At 40.2% G+C, this 15,784-nt stretch overlaps 1 protein-coding gene and 1 pseudogene across 1 annotated transcript in view; both read right to left on the bottom strand.

The window, feature by feature from the left end:
- The window catches only part of LOC111078555 (Down syndrome cell adhesion molecule-like protein Dscam2), a 150,345-nt gene extending 147,900 nt beyond the window's left edge, over positions 1 to 2,445 (bottom strand). Inside the window, exons 1-2 of the mRNA XM_022373290.2 lie at positions 2,353 to 2,445; positions 2,241 to 2,277 (exon numbers count right to left, since the gene is read on the bottom strand). The gene's annotated coding sequence lies outside the window, so the exon portion shown is untranslated. The remainder of the gene's footprint in view (positions 1 to 2,240; positions 2,278 to 2,352) is intronic.
- Positions 2,446 to 8,882: 6,437 nt separating this feature from the next.
- Positions 8,883 to 13,022, bottom strand: LOC121404890 (annotated as a pseudogene).
- Between the last annotated feature and the right edge of the window lie 2,762 nt (positions 13,023 to 15,784).

Genomic DNA, 15,784 nt, shown 5'->3' with positions numbered 1-15,784 from the left:
TTTATCTGATAGCGAGAAAGAAACAGTTTTTAAAGCGGACAGGTGATGCTCGTATATTAAGATATCCGAGGAAGGTGGAATATACGAGCAAGTAATGAAAATGGAAAAGCTTGGGAGAATCAGTTTTCTTGAACCTGAACCATGAAATGTTCCGACGTGAAGTTTGAGTCCACTGCAATAAGGACCCCACCTCCACGTCGAGACGAACGGTCATTTCTAAAAATTGTGTACCGACCTGCCAAAACTTCGGAACTAAGGATGTCCGGCTTTAACCAGGTCTCGGTGAACACAATAACGTGGGACGAGAATGCGAGACTCTCAAGGAAAAGAGTTCTGAGCTTACAACGCAAGCCTCTAGCATTCTGGTAGGTAACTACAAGAGAGGAAGTTAGTTTTTTGGATGGGTGGAAGTAGAGGTGGAAGATGAGGATGGAGATGGAGCACTGGTCTGAATGCTAGGAAGAGTAATGGGGGGCCTATTCTTTTTCTTAGCCTTAAACTCTTTAACCACCAAATGATCCGGCCAAAACTTGGCGGAACGAATGGTTTCAAATTGACTTGGGGAGACGCTTATCTTGAAGGAAGATATCTCCCTGGCGTAAGAAAAGTTATTTGATTCTTACTAGCTGTGTAAGTAAATTTAATTATCTAAGACTAAATATTTAGCAAATATTAAGCTCGGAGAATAACATTAAATATGGAAAAATGGTTCGCAAACCTATGCTTCTACCAAGGCATGAAACATCTCGTCTGATATTTGCAGAAAAGTACAAATTTTGGACAAGTGAATGGCAAAACGTTATCTTCAGTGACGAAAAATATACTTTTTTCGCCTAATAACAAAATTTCAAAAAAATATTTTCGTTCCAGTGCACAACTATTTCTGAGGGAGCAATTCATATTTCATTAGAAAAAAAGATATTCATTTAAGATTTTATATAAAAAAAATTGAGTGTTTCAAAATTTATTTCGACCAGGTATATCCCGACTTCTTCGTTTCTGCAGTTACAGCATATAACTTGTTATCTCGCGCTCGCGTCTTTATTAATATTGAAAATTTATTAAACTATGTAACAGTTCTGACTTGCGTCAAAACAACTTTTTTTTGACAGACTTGGGCCTATAATGAATTGTGTTTTTATGCCCGTACTCAAAAAGAGTTAAGGGGTATATTGTATTTTTGGAAAAAGTGGATGTGTGCCACGCAGGGAAGGAAACGTTTCCGACCCCATAAAGTATATATATTCTTGATCAGCATCAATAGCCGAGTCCATGTCCGTCTGTCCGTCCGTGGGTCGGTCCGTCCGTCATCAGTCTTGTTGAGCGCTTAGATCTCAGAGACTATAAATGCTAGAGCAACCAAATTTTGTTCCCAGACTGATGTGATATCACACTGCTACAAGTGTATTTCATAATTTCGCCACGCCCCTTTCCGCCCCCACAAAGGACGAAAATCTGTGGCAGCACAATTTTAAAGATACTATAAAACTAAAAAACAGGAAAACAATATCGTAATGAATGACCATATCTACCAGATTGCCGAATCTGAATCAGATCGGATCATAATTATAGCCAGAATGGAAAAATTTATTTTGTGTTGGTTCCCCCGCCACCGCCAGTCAGTTTCACGCTACTCATTCTCTTTCTCGCTCGCACACTCTGCCGCGTTCAGTGCGCGAGCGCCCTCTAAAATTATAAACAATCATAAGCTCAAAAATGTAAATACTGACTGAGTACGGGTATAAGTAGAGTCGCGTCCCCAGAAGCGACTCACATGTTCCTTCTCGTTTTACTATTGGCTGTCTTGAAAAACTATTTTGTTTTTTAAGGAAATCAAACCCAATTGACCTATTTTACTCGAAGTAACGAACGGTCTCTGGAATTGTTTACAATATCGCTTAGCTAAGAAAAAGTCGAAAACCATATTGAATTTTATTAAGAAAAGACGATTAAGAAACAAATATTTTCTAACATCTTACTTTACAACGGAACAAAAAAACACATCCGGACTTACAAACTTGACTATATTAAATCGGCAATTGGTGTTGATCCAAAAAAATTTTCACATGTATATATACTTTCGAATTCTTTCTTTAACAAGCGCGTAAGTGTGTAATAGCCCTAAATGTCGCTAAATATTTTTTCTTTGCTTTTCTTGCGCTTCCGTTCACTCAAGACACTTATTTTTGAATACAGGTTTAAATTTCTCTAGTTCTTGATTTATTGTAGTAATAACTTACCACTTGAATTTCTGCTAGCCTTTTTTACTGTACGTCTCTATTTTATTAGCGTCATAATAACAGTAAAAATTATTTTTCTTGACAGACATATATGTACATTCTATGTATTTACCATATTAGTCCAGCTCGTCAGTAATTAATAACAACAATATATATCAAACGAGGGAAACACATTTTTCATGCCTGTTATAATATTACCGATTATTCTGACAACAAAGCGGTGACTGAAGTAGCTGCAGCTTTTAAAGGATGGTTTAGCTTTATTGTGCGCGTGACGTGTGCGCAGTTTGTTCTGAGCTTTTTAATGATGAACATATACAGACGAATGCTTATGAGCTTTTCATAACAAGAATAAAAGCACATTGGCGGGCTGCCTATATCTGTATCTATTAGTATTCAGACTCGAAAGATTCCGAAAAAAAACCATAGGAAACACTAAATCTCTAGATATTCAATTTTTCGAAAGATGTGAAGAATACATTTTTTAAATGCTTGTCTTCATTTATCTCATTTTATTGTTTTATTTTATACAAAAAAATATGGATTCGTATTTATTTTTTATACCCGTACTCAAAAAAGAATTAAGGTGTATATTAGATTTGTGGTAAAAGTGTAACGCAGAGAAGGAAACGTTTCCGACCCCATAAATTATATATATTCTTGATCAGCATCAATCGCCGAGTCGATATAGCCATGTCTGTCTGTCCGTCCGTTTGTCTTGTTTGTCGGCTGGATCTCAAAGACTGTACGAGCTAGGGTAACCAAATTTGGTTTTAAGACTCATGTGATATCACACTGCTACAAGTGTATTTCAAAATTTCGCCACGCCCCCTTCCGCCCCCACAAAGGAGGAAAATATGTGCCAGGCACAATTTTAAAGATACGTTAAAACTAGGAACGCAGTATCGTAGAGAATATATCTACCATATCTACCAGATTGCCGAATCTGAATCAGATCGGATCATAATTATAGCCAGAATGAAGAAATTAATTTCCTGTTCCTTCCCCCGCCTCCTCCTGCCAAAGACCCGCTTCTCCTTCTCTTTCTTCTTTCGCCCTCTAGCGGAGATGATGTAGAATCTAAATGGTACATTTACAAAATACATGTTAGATGTAGAATACACATTGTAGATGTAAAATGTAAAATATTTTTTTTTAATTCTAAAATATCATAAGCTCAAAAATGTTTATACTGACTGAGTACGGGTATAGGTAGAGTGATCCACACGTTCCTTCTCGCTCTTCTTATCAATGTTCTAAACGTGCGATCGCCACCAAAAACATAATTTTATTGTAATTGCTTCGCATTGAATGCAAGTAAGTAAGTTTGGTGTTACTAATTTAAATATAAAACCTTTACTTCTCATTTTTTAACACGAAAATAAATATTTGCAGATGATTTGCAGTTGAGAGAATGAAAATTTTCTATTCTTGCTATTAATGTTATTACACACATAAAATGGAGTAATAAGTGTTTTTTTTTTTAAGGAAATATGAAATGATTTATGTGGAAAACGAGAGGTGGAAAAAAAGACACACATGGAAGAATCGTACGTTCGCGTTCAATTAAAGAAAACCAGTGCAGATAATTTAATGTGAATATACTCGATAGAAAGCTACATTAATCCTCTTTAAAACTAAATTTTTCGCTTTAGAATATTTCGTTCCAATTCGCAGATTTTTTTCATTTTACTAGATTGAGCAAAAGTCGACTTCTATTTTTCGTACGTTCGCGACCGCATGTTTTTTTCAATTACACTAGTCAACACGATTTTTCCTCAAGGAACATAACGAACTTTTTCTTAAAGATTTGGGGCTTAGAAATGGTTTCATGATATTTTTTTTTTTCTATGGCAGAACTTTTTTTAAAGGATTTTTGAAAACTGGTATTTTTTGTTTTAAGCTTTTTTCAGAGGTAGCGCTTGTTTCACATAACTCTAGTATCTTACGTCTGGCTGTAAAGAACCTTGCTATTTTGAAAAGATAATTAAAACAGCTAGAAGTTAAACCCAAACACTTTGTGATTTCAGCTTACCGTCTGGGAAATCTAAAGCATTGAAATGCAAAAATGGTGATCTTTGTGCGATATTTTTTACGAAATTTTGACTTTAAAAACTCAGGAAAAGTCGAAAAAAAATTTGTACATAAATGCATTAATTTGGCGTCGTTTAAGGTATTGTTATGTTAGTGTAGTGCTATTATTAAAACTAAAACTCGATGAACCGCATTATTTGCACTAAGCATGGAGCTAACAAAATGCGATCGATACGCAAAAAAAAGTTTTTTCTGCATTAAAATCGAGCGAACGTACGTTTTCGACCCGCTGAAATGCTCATATACATATTGAAAATTTTAGGAGCCAAACGTTTTTTCCTGCTAGAGTGGTCAGTGTACCCACTGGGAGATAGTAAACTTAAGCTAAAAAGTTTCAAGTCCGATTGATAGCTGCAGAATTGTAAACATTTTCAAAGCTGTTTTAATGAAAAATCAAAAATATAATAATAAAATGAGAAGGAACGTTGTGAGACGCAGTGGCCACGACTCTACTTTTATAATCGTACTCAGTCAGTATATATGTGAGCTTATGACTTACGTGGAATTATTATTCATTCTACTTTTTTCCAGTACAAAGTCATACTTTCCACTTCAAGGCGCTCTGGGATCCGCAAATCCGCCAGCTCATACAAAAAGGCCTCTGTTATATTTAACAGAGATTTATCAATATCCAATTCGGGCTGCCAAAGCTGTTCGGAGCAATTAACTATTTCTTGTTGCACAGACCAAATTTTTTAGATCCAATTTTGAGGTAGGATAAAAGAAATTCGATATATATAAAAATGGAGAGATAAAAATGTATAGTGCATCATCACGACTGAGCAGATTTGGCTTAAATTTGTATTCAGTTGTTCGTATTTGCCCGAAGAATGTTTTTACAAAAGAAAAACCATCGAAACCGAAAAGAATTGATTTTTATAACGGCCGGGACGATTTGGCTCAAATTTTATCCAGCTGTTCGTGTTTGCTGAAAATGTTTTTATAAAAGAAAGTTTTAGAAAAACCAACCTTCGATCGCGAAAAGCGTGATTTTATATTTGTTTCTTTTGTGGAATCTCAGCCGTACAATAGTAGGCGAAGAGGCAGTTGTCATAGTTGAATATGCGTTCTAAACTCGAGTTATTATTCATCAATTGAGTTATTTGTTTGCCTAATGCCTGCTTAGTAGGCGAAGCGGCATTTGTCAAAGCCGAATAAACAAACAATCGATAACGATTGTGCAATAGCCTACCAAGATCTTCGTTGCGTTGATATCGTTTCATTGTCTATTGTATGCCAGCATTGCATTAACGTTTCAATCGGAAACCCCCGGCATATGCTGCGCTGGTGGAGAGGTAAAAATTCCCTTCTTGACTCATCCACCAGAGCCATTGTATTTGAATTATTTTTTTTATTATCAATCTAGAGTTTATCTGAAGGCGTTAAAATGGAGCGAGACAACCTTCGCAGGGTCCGCTAGTTATTTATAAAAAGGTTACAAGCTCAATTGCTTAAATAAGTCATCTATTTTTTTCCTTTTGCAATCAAAATTCGTTTCGGCGAGAAATGTTTTGCCGTTTGGAAAACAGAAAAGTCTTGCGTTTCGAGCAGTAAATCACACATTTTTTGTGAAAGTGAATACCGGAGCCTGTCTGATTAATTTGTATCTAATTGCATATGAGAGAGGGGTGGTGATAGCAAATGTAAATTAATTTCGCATGTGTCTGGAAACAAAATTTGATTGCTCTAGCTTCTATAGTCTCTGAGATCTAGGCGCTCATCATCAAAAATCTAATATAGTCCTTAACACTTCGAGTACGGTATAAAAATGTATACATACGAGTATTTACTTAATTTGTAGGTTAATTTATATTATAACAATATGTAAACACTGCAGTAAAAATGTTTTATTAGGTATTGTTGATTTTACTTCTGCATCTTACAATTCGACAGTCCAAGTCAAAGCTGCGCCTATAATAAAGATCCGATCGCAACCAACGGACTGAGGCAAACAAATAAAGTTGGCTTATATCCAGCAAAAGAAAAGGCTGAAAAGATTGATCAGCCTTCAGGCACTAACCATACAGTATATAGATGTGCCAGTTCATACACCGAACGTGTCGCAGCTGAGTTTTCTGTCCCAGCTCCCAGGGTCTTCGGTTCTGTGAGCAGAGGCATTCGGGTCGGAAGCCAGGCCATTCGGGTCGGGAGTGGGCCGTTCGGTATGTATGACTCATGGCGGGAAGCGAAAACAAGCTGAGCATTGCAAATGTACATATGTGTGTAAACAGACACGACAATATATTTATCAATTCTTATTTTCCGAAACCATTTTGAGTTTGTTTTGAGTTTCATTTCCAGGTTACGTAAATGTATTGTATTCGTTGCTGCCGTAATATCAACTGTGTTTACGATCCATATAATTGCATTTATAGATGTTATTAAATACATGTATATATCTATGTTGATTTTAAAGAATTGGCTTATATTTCAAATTACTTGTCAAATTCGCGCACCTTTAATACCCTCATGGAATTATTCTAATATGAAGTCTATTATGAATTACAATTAAAAAATAACCGTTTATTATACATATTCGTTCATTCTATGGGGTTATTCAAAATTACAGTTGGCTTGGTGTTGGATGGTAACCCAAGGGGCGCGCAATTACATGGTGTGTATGCATGGATGAATGGGGATGTATTTGGATGTATGGGGATATATTTTGATGTGTGGATGTCTTTTGTCTTTCTCATCAGATTCGCCCGAGCTTTCCATCATGCATGCCTACATCCCTATACATATATCCCTGTATGGTTAGTGCTTCAGGTCATCACTCTAGTATGGAATACCTAACTGAAGACTTAGAAAATTGAAAGACATTGCATTATAGCATTATGGCAAAGCTGATACTCAGATCAACTAAATTTTCCGTCGACCAAATCAAGGATGATATTCGTATGGAAACGAATGTATTTTGTATTTTGTTCGACAGAAAATTGAACAGTAGGCGTTTAGCTTACGAGTACTCAGTTCCGAAAAAAGAAATGCCGATTTATACTTGAAAATCAACCGATGGTATTTTGTGCGCACGAGCGAGATATAGAAATATTCTATTTTTCGTTGACAAACAGACAGGGCAGGAACAATAAAAATGTAGAGAAGCAAGTGCCAGCCATACAAATTTAATATAATTAAGGCAGTCGAATGAATACCGATTATATGGATATTATAACACTATACGAAACGATTCTTCCTCAAGGAACCAAACCGACTTTTTCGGATAGAACTGGGGTTGAAATTGTTTAATGATCTTTTTTTTCTACGGCAAACATTAAAAAAATGTTAAATTTTTTTATTTTATTTTTTCCAGTTTCATTATGGCAAAGTTCATCATAAGCTATTTAAGTAATGTGAAAAAACGCTACCTGTCAAAAAAAGTTTTAAAAAATACGTTTTCAAAAATTCTTCAAAAAAAGTTCTACTATAGAAAAAAAACCATAATTCATTAAAAAATTCTAAGCTCTCAATCTGTCAGAAAAAGTCGGTTTGGTTCCTTGAGGTAAAAGTGGTCGGTATATACCATTGTCCGGTCCGAATAGTGTATGTACAATACAATAATTTACGCGATCGAACGCACTACAAAGCATACGTTGGTACTTCCGAACTAACCATATGGTAAGCGAACGACGAACCACTCAAAGAATAGAAAATATTTTTACTCTGTATTCCATACATACAACTCACCGCGTGCCACCACCACCCAGCGAATTAGATCGGGCTCTGTGTTCTGTTTCCAGACATTGCATTGCTGGAATATTCTATTGCTTTCGTGTCCACTTAGTGAGACGCGCTTACAACTACCAGTGAGCAAAAAGTGAAAAACTAAATTGTTTGATTACGCTGCCAAATAATCCGTAGATCATAGTCAGAGGTGCAGCAGTAGAGTAAATATCTATTATTGTTTGTCATTTATACTTCCCACTGCTTAACTTTGTCATCTACATACATATGTACATATTCATACTGTCGCATGGCAGCAGCCTATGCAGCCGTTCTCCTTCGCCTTTTTTATATCACGCCAAGGAAAGAACCTTTGCTTTGCCATCGCTCTCTTTATCTTTCGCTCTATAGCTCATATTAGGGCACGGCCAATTCTGCCCGCCTCCCCTTGAAGTCAGTCTGGACCTAGCAACTCACTTCTCGTATATCTTAGACTTGATCTTCAATCCGACACAGTCTTGAACCGGCCCCACGTCTTCAATCGACCCCGTCTTGAATTTATCAATCGACCCATCGTGAACTCTCTATCAAATCGATCACCTTTCGCTATTTTTGGATACTACATATATAATGAACTAAACTACAATCATCGACTCTACCCGTGCAACTGCCGGCGATGACCGTGCAGATAACATATTTTAAAGAGCATAGACATGGAATTGACGAAAAAATTGAATGTTTACGTTTTGTTTGCAAGGTACCTTGGGTAGGTTAGGTTAGGTTGAAGCGGCTGTCGGGATTATCAGAGACCCGACACACCTAGGCCGGTTTCGGCCCGTTGTGATACCGCATATTACGTTCCCTTCTCCCTCGTGAGACCCTATGTTATCCATTATCCCATCCGGATGCCCTTATGAAGCCTGCGATCCGTCTGGGACTGATTGTAGACATGTCCGAAATGTCAATTAGAAAAGGAGCGCCCAAATATTGCAGTCTCCTTCTACTGAGAGCCGGACAGGAGCAGAACAGGTGTTCCACAGTCTCCTCCTCGTCCTCATCTCTACAGCTTCGACAGAAGTCGTTATATGGGGCGCCCAGCCTGCTTGCATGTGTGCCTATTAGCCAGTGTCCCGTGAGGGAGCGTATGACTGAGCTGCACCTACTCCTACTGAGTTTGCAAAGCTCATCGGTGCGCTTCCTATTGATGTTAGGCCATGTTTGCCGAGTTATGCGACATAGTGACACGGTTTGCCATCTGTCATTTATTAATCGCTTAAAATGTTCTTTTATTTTGAGCTTGCAGGTGGCCATTGGCATACGAATATACTCCTTATCATGGAGAAGGGGGATTGTTGTGCCAGCTCTGGCCAGCTCGTCCGCTATGCAGTTGCCTTCAATGTCCTGGTGACCCGGGACCCATATTAGGCTGATGACGAACTGATAAGCCATCTCATGAAGAGATTTGCGACAGTTTGCCACGGTGGCCGAGCTTGATGTTATCGCATTCAGCGATTTGATCGCAGCTTGGCTATCACTATAGATATTTATATGAGTTGCCGCAGGGGCTATTTCCTGAAGACAGCTCAAGGCCTCCTTGATCGCTATGACTTCTGCTTGGAAGACACTGCAGTGATCCGGGAGCCTGAAGGACTGTCTTATGTTCAGCTGTTCGGAGTAGATTCCTCCTCCGACCTTGTTGTCCAGCTTTGAGCCAAATTCGAATGGCTCCCTTTGGACCAGGTGGTCCCTCAAGCCAGATGTTTCTGTGAGGGATGATTGTCTCGAAGGGGGTATCTATATACTCCCTCGGAACGCAGTAGTCCGTTTTTGTGGGGACGATTTTGTTTCCGTTTAGGATGGACGCATGACCGGTGTGATGTGACACCCATTGGTCAGAGTCTCTAAGACGGATTGCTGCCATTTCTGCCTGCTCCTTACCTGCAAGGTCAAGGCTCTGCAAGCATAGGATAGCATTTAGCGCATCCGTTGGTGTTGTGCTTAGAGCTCCACTGATGCATAGGGCTGCAGTGCGCTGCACCTTGCCCAGTTGTTAAGTGATGGTCCCCTTCGATAGGGCAGGCCACCACACTGCGACTCCGTAGAGTAGTATTGGTCTGACTATTGCCAGGTAAATCCATTGGACTATTCTTGGGTTCATGCCCCATTTTAGCCCAATGGCTTTCTTGCAAGTATAGAGTGCTATCGTAGCCTTCTTCACTCTGTCTTTGATGCTCAGGTTCCAGCTAAGTTTTTTGTCAATTACCAACCCTAAGTAACTGGCACTGTCGCTGAAGGAGAGCCTACAACAATACAAGTTCCGTCTTAGAGGGATTGACTCCCAGTCCACGCGACTCTGTCCATTCTGAGAGTCGCGCGAGCTTTGCGGTCATTAGATCGCAGAGTGTTTGAGGGAATTTTCCCGAGAAAATAATGGCAACGTCGTCCGCGTATGCTACCACCTTGCAGCCCCCCCCTTCCAGGTCACACAGTATCTTATTGACTGCTATGTTCCATAGAAGGGGAGACAGGACACCACCTTGCGGGGTGCCTCTGTTGACATACCTAGACTGAGTGGACGATCCCATTGATGATGTCACTGTCCTGCATGTGAGCAATTGATCTATGAGCATCATCAAGTGACGATCCACTCCCAGGTCAGTCAGGGCCTCTGTGATGGCTCCTGGTATGACGTTGTTAAAAGCTCCCTCAATGTCTAGGAAAGCGATTAAGGAGTATTCGTTGACTTGTAGAGATTTCTCTACCGCCGAGATTACTTCATTGAGTGCTGTTTCCGTGGATTTTCCTTTTTGGTAGGCATGTTGAGCGCCTGACAGCCACTGAGGATTTATAGTTGTCCTCAGCTGCAGCCCGACTAGTCTCTCAAAGGTTTTGAGAAGAAAGGACGATAGACTTATTGGTCTGAAGTCTTTTGGGGTTGTGTGTGAGGGTTTCCCTGCTTTGGGGATAAAGACTATTTTAGCCTTTAACCAAGCTCGGGGGATTTTTCCCACTGTCAGTATCTTCCTGAAGATACTTTGCAGCCAGTTGATGGCCATGTCCCCGGCTTTTTGCAACTGAGCCGGAATGACTTGGTCCGGGCCAGGCGATTTGTAGGATTTGAAGCTGTTTACTGCCCAGCTAATATTCCGTTTTGTGAGGATGTGCCCCATCGAGGTTTCCGGGCCTTCACTTGGGGTGTCTGCCGGCTCGATGGTCGTACACCCAGGAAAATGAGTATCGAGTAGAATGTGTAGGGAGTCCTCACTAGAGTTAGTCCACGTACCATCCGTTCTCTTGAGGTATCCCACCGAGGGGGATGTTTTTGACAGGATCTTGCGTAGCCTTGCGGCTTCTGACGTGTCCTCAATTTCGGAGCAAAATTTGTGCCAAGAGGCCCTTTTTGCTCTCCTTGTTTCTTTTTTGTATAGGGTTAGCTTACTTTTGTAATTTTCCCAGTGCGCTTCCTCGCTGCTGCTTCTGGCTCTGTTAAAGAGAGTCCTGCAGTCTTTCCGGAGGGTATCTATATGTTTAGACCACCAGGGGGGTTTCTTTTTCCCTCTTGGTTTGGTTGGGGAGCAAGCTGCCATGAAGGCCTTGTTGCAAGCTTCCGTGAAATTGTCCACAAGACGATTAAGATCGTCTTGTGTGTCAGGGCATTTTGGGGCTAGGGGGGGGAGATTCCTCCATTTTTGCACTATACATATCCCAGTTGGCTTTCCTTGGGTTAATATAGCTAGTGGGTATGGTGCTTTCGAGCGATAGGATTGTCTCGATGTACCTGTGGTCGGAGAAGGAGTGGTCCTCTAGGACTCTCCAACTTTCCATTATGTCTGACAGTTTGTGAGACAATAGAGTGAGGTCAATAACCTCTTGACGGTTTTTTATGATAAAAGTGGGGTCATTACCCCGATTACCGATAATTAGGTTGGAGTTCAGGATGAAGCTGAAAAGTGACTCACCCCTTGCATTTGTATCCGAGCTCCCCATTGGGTGTGATGAGCGTTGGCATCGCAGCCTATTAGTAGGCTTGTATCCGACCTCTCGCTGTCGCTGGCAATCTTGCGAACGAGGTCACTGGGAGGATCGCTTTCCTCGTGAGCCATGTAGGACGACACCAGGTTTAGGCGTGTCCCTTGTAGCTCTAGGCTAGCTGCCGTATTGTCGCCATTGCTAAAATTGTGGAGCAGAAAGATATTTAGGTGCTTTCTTGCTAATATGCAGGTTCTGATTTTACCTTCAGTTTGGGCTACGATCAGCTTGTAGTCCTTCGTCGCTAATCCACAGACCCTGCCTCCTACCACCCAGGGCTCTTGGATTAGGACTATGTCCCCTCCGCTTGCGACTAAGCGGAGTATCAGGGCAGCGGATGCTGCTTTACAGTAGTGGAGATTTATCTGCAGAAGCCTCAGAGACTTCATTAGAAACGTTCTCCACCACTGTTATGTCGGCGTCAGAGTCGTCGAGTATCTCGTCCCGACACAACGCCTCAAAATCGAGCATCAGCTCCGTCTCCGAGGAGTAGCTCTCCAGGGCCGGCTCCGGCTCCGGCTCCGGGTCTACTTCGGGTGCCTCGATCTCCAAGGCAACGTCCTGCTCAACTGGGTTGTTGACAGAACGCGCCTCGGTCGCTGCGTCCGACTTATAGACCTTCATGGTCACCGAGCTGAACCCGAAGTTAAGCTCTCCCCTGGCTGCCTCGATCGGGGCTAGCGATTCCTTATTTAGGACTACCACTGCCTGATTTGTGGGGCCCTTTGATGCCTCCACTTTGACCACCCTCCAATCTGAGGTTGGCAGTGTGGGGTTGCATCTCTGCAACATCGTGAGGATCCGCTCGGGCTCCTTGAAAGTGGCCGGTACCCATATACGGGCCCTTGGCCTACTGGGCTCCTCGCTCCAGTCCACAGCGACGAGCTTTGCCCCGGCATAGACCTCACCGATTTGCGCCACCGCAGCTTTGTATAGCTTTACGGAGCGCTCATCCTCGCAGGCTACCACCTTGATGCTCTCCTGGAACCATCCCATGTCTTTGCAGACGGGGGGTGGAACGGGGTCCTTCTCTATTTACCTTGGGTAAATATAGAACAATTCTCGGACTATCTGCGGCATAATAATTTCAAAGTTTCAAAATGAAACTTTCATCTTAGCATTTTAAAATTATAATAAGTAAAAAGCAACGAGAAGGAACGTGTGAGTCGCTTCCGTGGACGCGACTCTACTTTTATACCCGTACTCAGCCAGTATCTAAATTTGTGAGCTTATGATTTATATAGAATTTTAAAATACACTAGTCAACACGATTTTTCCTCAAGGAACAAAACGAACTTTTTCTTAAAGATTTGGGGCTTAGAAATGGTTTGATGATATTTTTTTTTTTTTCTTTGGCAGAACTTTTTTTTAAAGAATTTTTGAAAACTGGTATTTTTTTTTAAAGCTTTTTTCAGAGGTAACGCTTGTTTTTTTCACATAACTCTAGTATCTTACGTCTGGTTGTAAAGAACTTTGCTATTTTGAAAAGATAATTGACGCAGCTAGAAGTTGATGCCAAACACTTTGTGATTTCAGCTTACCGTCTGGGAAATATAAAGCATTGAAATGCAAAAATGATGATTTTTGTGGGGTATTTTTTACGAAATTTTGACTTTAAAAACTCAGGAAAAGTCGAAAAAAAATTATATCTTGTGTCCTCTATTTTTTTGTGTATAGGTGCGTTAATTTGGCGTCGTTTAAGGTATCGGTCATTAAGATCTATGGAGAGACTTTGGAGCTAAAATTCGTTAACCAAACCTAAAATATGGAAAAAATGAACAAAAAATACCTTTTTGAAGGCGGCGGGCCCAACTGCCAATTGGGAACAAAGGAACGCGATCAGGTACCAAATGTACAACCCTTGCTCGTTTGCTTTGTTCCCAATTGGCAGTTGGGCCCGCCGCCTTCAAAAAGGTATACCATGGTATACGAAGGGTCTTGTTAGGTATAAGAATCTGCGTAACAAGTTCTTTAAACTATTTAAGAAAACACGTGACTCTGTTGACTGGACCAGATATGTGCAGCATAAGCGGGAGTTTGATTTTTTTTAAAAAAATTTTATATAATCAGTATATTGCTGACGTTGAAAGGGGACTTAAGGTTAATCCTAAGTCGTTCTGGCATTTCATAAATTCAAAAAGGTCGACGAGTGCCCTTCCTTCAGCCATGAACCTTGGTAACTTGAGCTCAAATACTGATAGTGGCATAGCAAACCTTTTTGCTTCTTTTTTTAGCTCAAATTTCGAGCCATACACAGTTTGGCATGATTCTGATGTCTTAGACTCTATCCCTTCAGTGGTCAATATTGGCTCGCTTGATGTATCGGAGGTGGACATTTTGGAGGCAATTGCTGATTTCGACAACTCAAGTAAGCCCGACAGTGATGGCATTTCTGTCTTTCTGCTTCGCAACTGTGATGTTGCTTTTTGTGAGCCTCTTAAAATTCTGTTCAAAAATTCTTTGGTAACGGGTCAGTTTATTAAAAAGTGGAAAGATGCCACTATTACTCCCGTTTTTAAGAAAGGTGCTAAGAATTGTATCTCTAATTACACTAGTCAACACGATTTTTCCTCAAGGAACAAAACGAACTTTTTCTTAAAGATTTGGGGCTTAGAAATGGTTTTTTTTTTTTTTCTATGGCAGAACTTTTTTTTAAAGAATTTTTGAAAACTGGTATTTTTTTTTAAAGCTTTTTTCAGAGGTAACGCTTGTTTTTTTCACATAACTCTAGTATCTTACGTCTGGTTGTAAAGAACTTTGCTATTTTGAAAAGATAATTGACGCAGCTAGAAGTTGATGCCAAACACTTTGTGATTTCAGCTTACCGTCTGGGAAATATAAAGCATTGAAATGCAAAAATGATGATTTTTGTGGGGTATTTTTTACGAAATTTTGACTTTAAAAACTCAGGAAAAGTCGAAAAAAAATTATATCTTGTGTCCTCTATTTTTTTGTGTATAGGTGCGTTAATTTGGCGTCGTTTAAGGTATCGGTCATTAAGATCTATGGAGAGACTTTGGAGCTAAAATTCGTTAACCAAACCTAAAATATGGAAAAAAATGAACAAAAAATACCTTTTTGAAGGCGGCGGGCCCAACTGCCAATTGGGAACAAAGGAACGCGATCAGGTACCAAATGTACAACCCTTGCTCGTTTGCTTTGTTCCCAATTGGCAGTTGGGCCCGCCGCCTTCAAAAAGGTATACCATGGTATACGAAGGGTCTTGTTAGGTATAAGAATCTGCGTAACAAGTTCTTTAAACTATTTAAGAAAACACGTGACTCTGTTGACTGGACCAGATATGTGCAGCATAAGCGGGAGTTTGATTTTTTTTTTAAAATTTTATATAATCAGTATATTGCTGACGTTGAAAGGGGACTTAAGGTTAATCCTAAGTCGTTCTGGCATTTCATAAATTCAAAAAGGTCGACGAGTGCCCTTCCTTCAGCCATGAACCTTGGTAACTTGAGCTCAAATACTGATAGTGGCATAGCAAACCTTTTTGCTTCTTTTTTTAGCTCAAATTTCGAGCCATACACAGTTTGGCATGATTCTGATGTCTTAGACTCTATCCCTTCAGTGGTCAATATTGGCTCGCTTGATGTATCGGAGGTGGACATTTTGGAGGCAATTGCTGATTTCGACAACTCAAGTAAGCCCGACAGTGATGGCATTTCTGTCTTTCTGCTTCGCAACTGTGATGTTGCTTTTTGTGAGCCTCTTAAAATTCTGTTCAAAAATTCTTTGGTAACGGGTCA

This window comes from Drosophila obscura, unplaced genomic scaffold, assembly GCF_018151105.1.
Source record: "Drosophila obscura isolate BZ-5 IFL unplaced genomic scaffold, ASM1815110v1 contig_46, whole genome shotgun sequence".
In the NCBI taxonomy this organism is placed as follows: domain Eukaryota; kingdom Metazoa; phylum Arthropoda; class Insecta; order Diptera; family Drosophilidae; genus Drosophila; species Drosophila obscura.
This window is presented reverse-complemented; position numbering and strand designations above follow the sequence as displayed.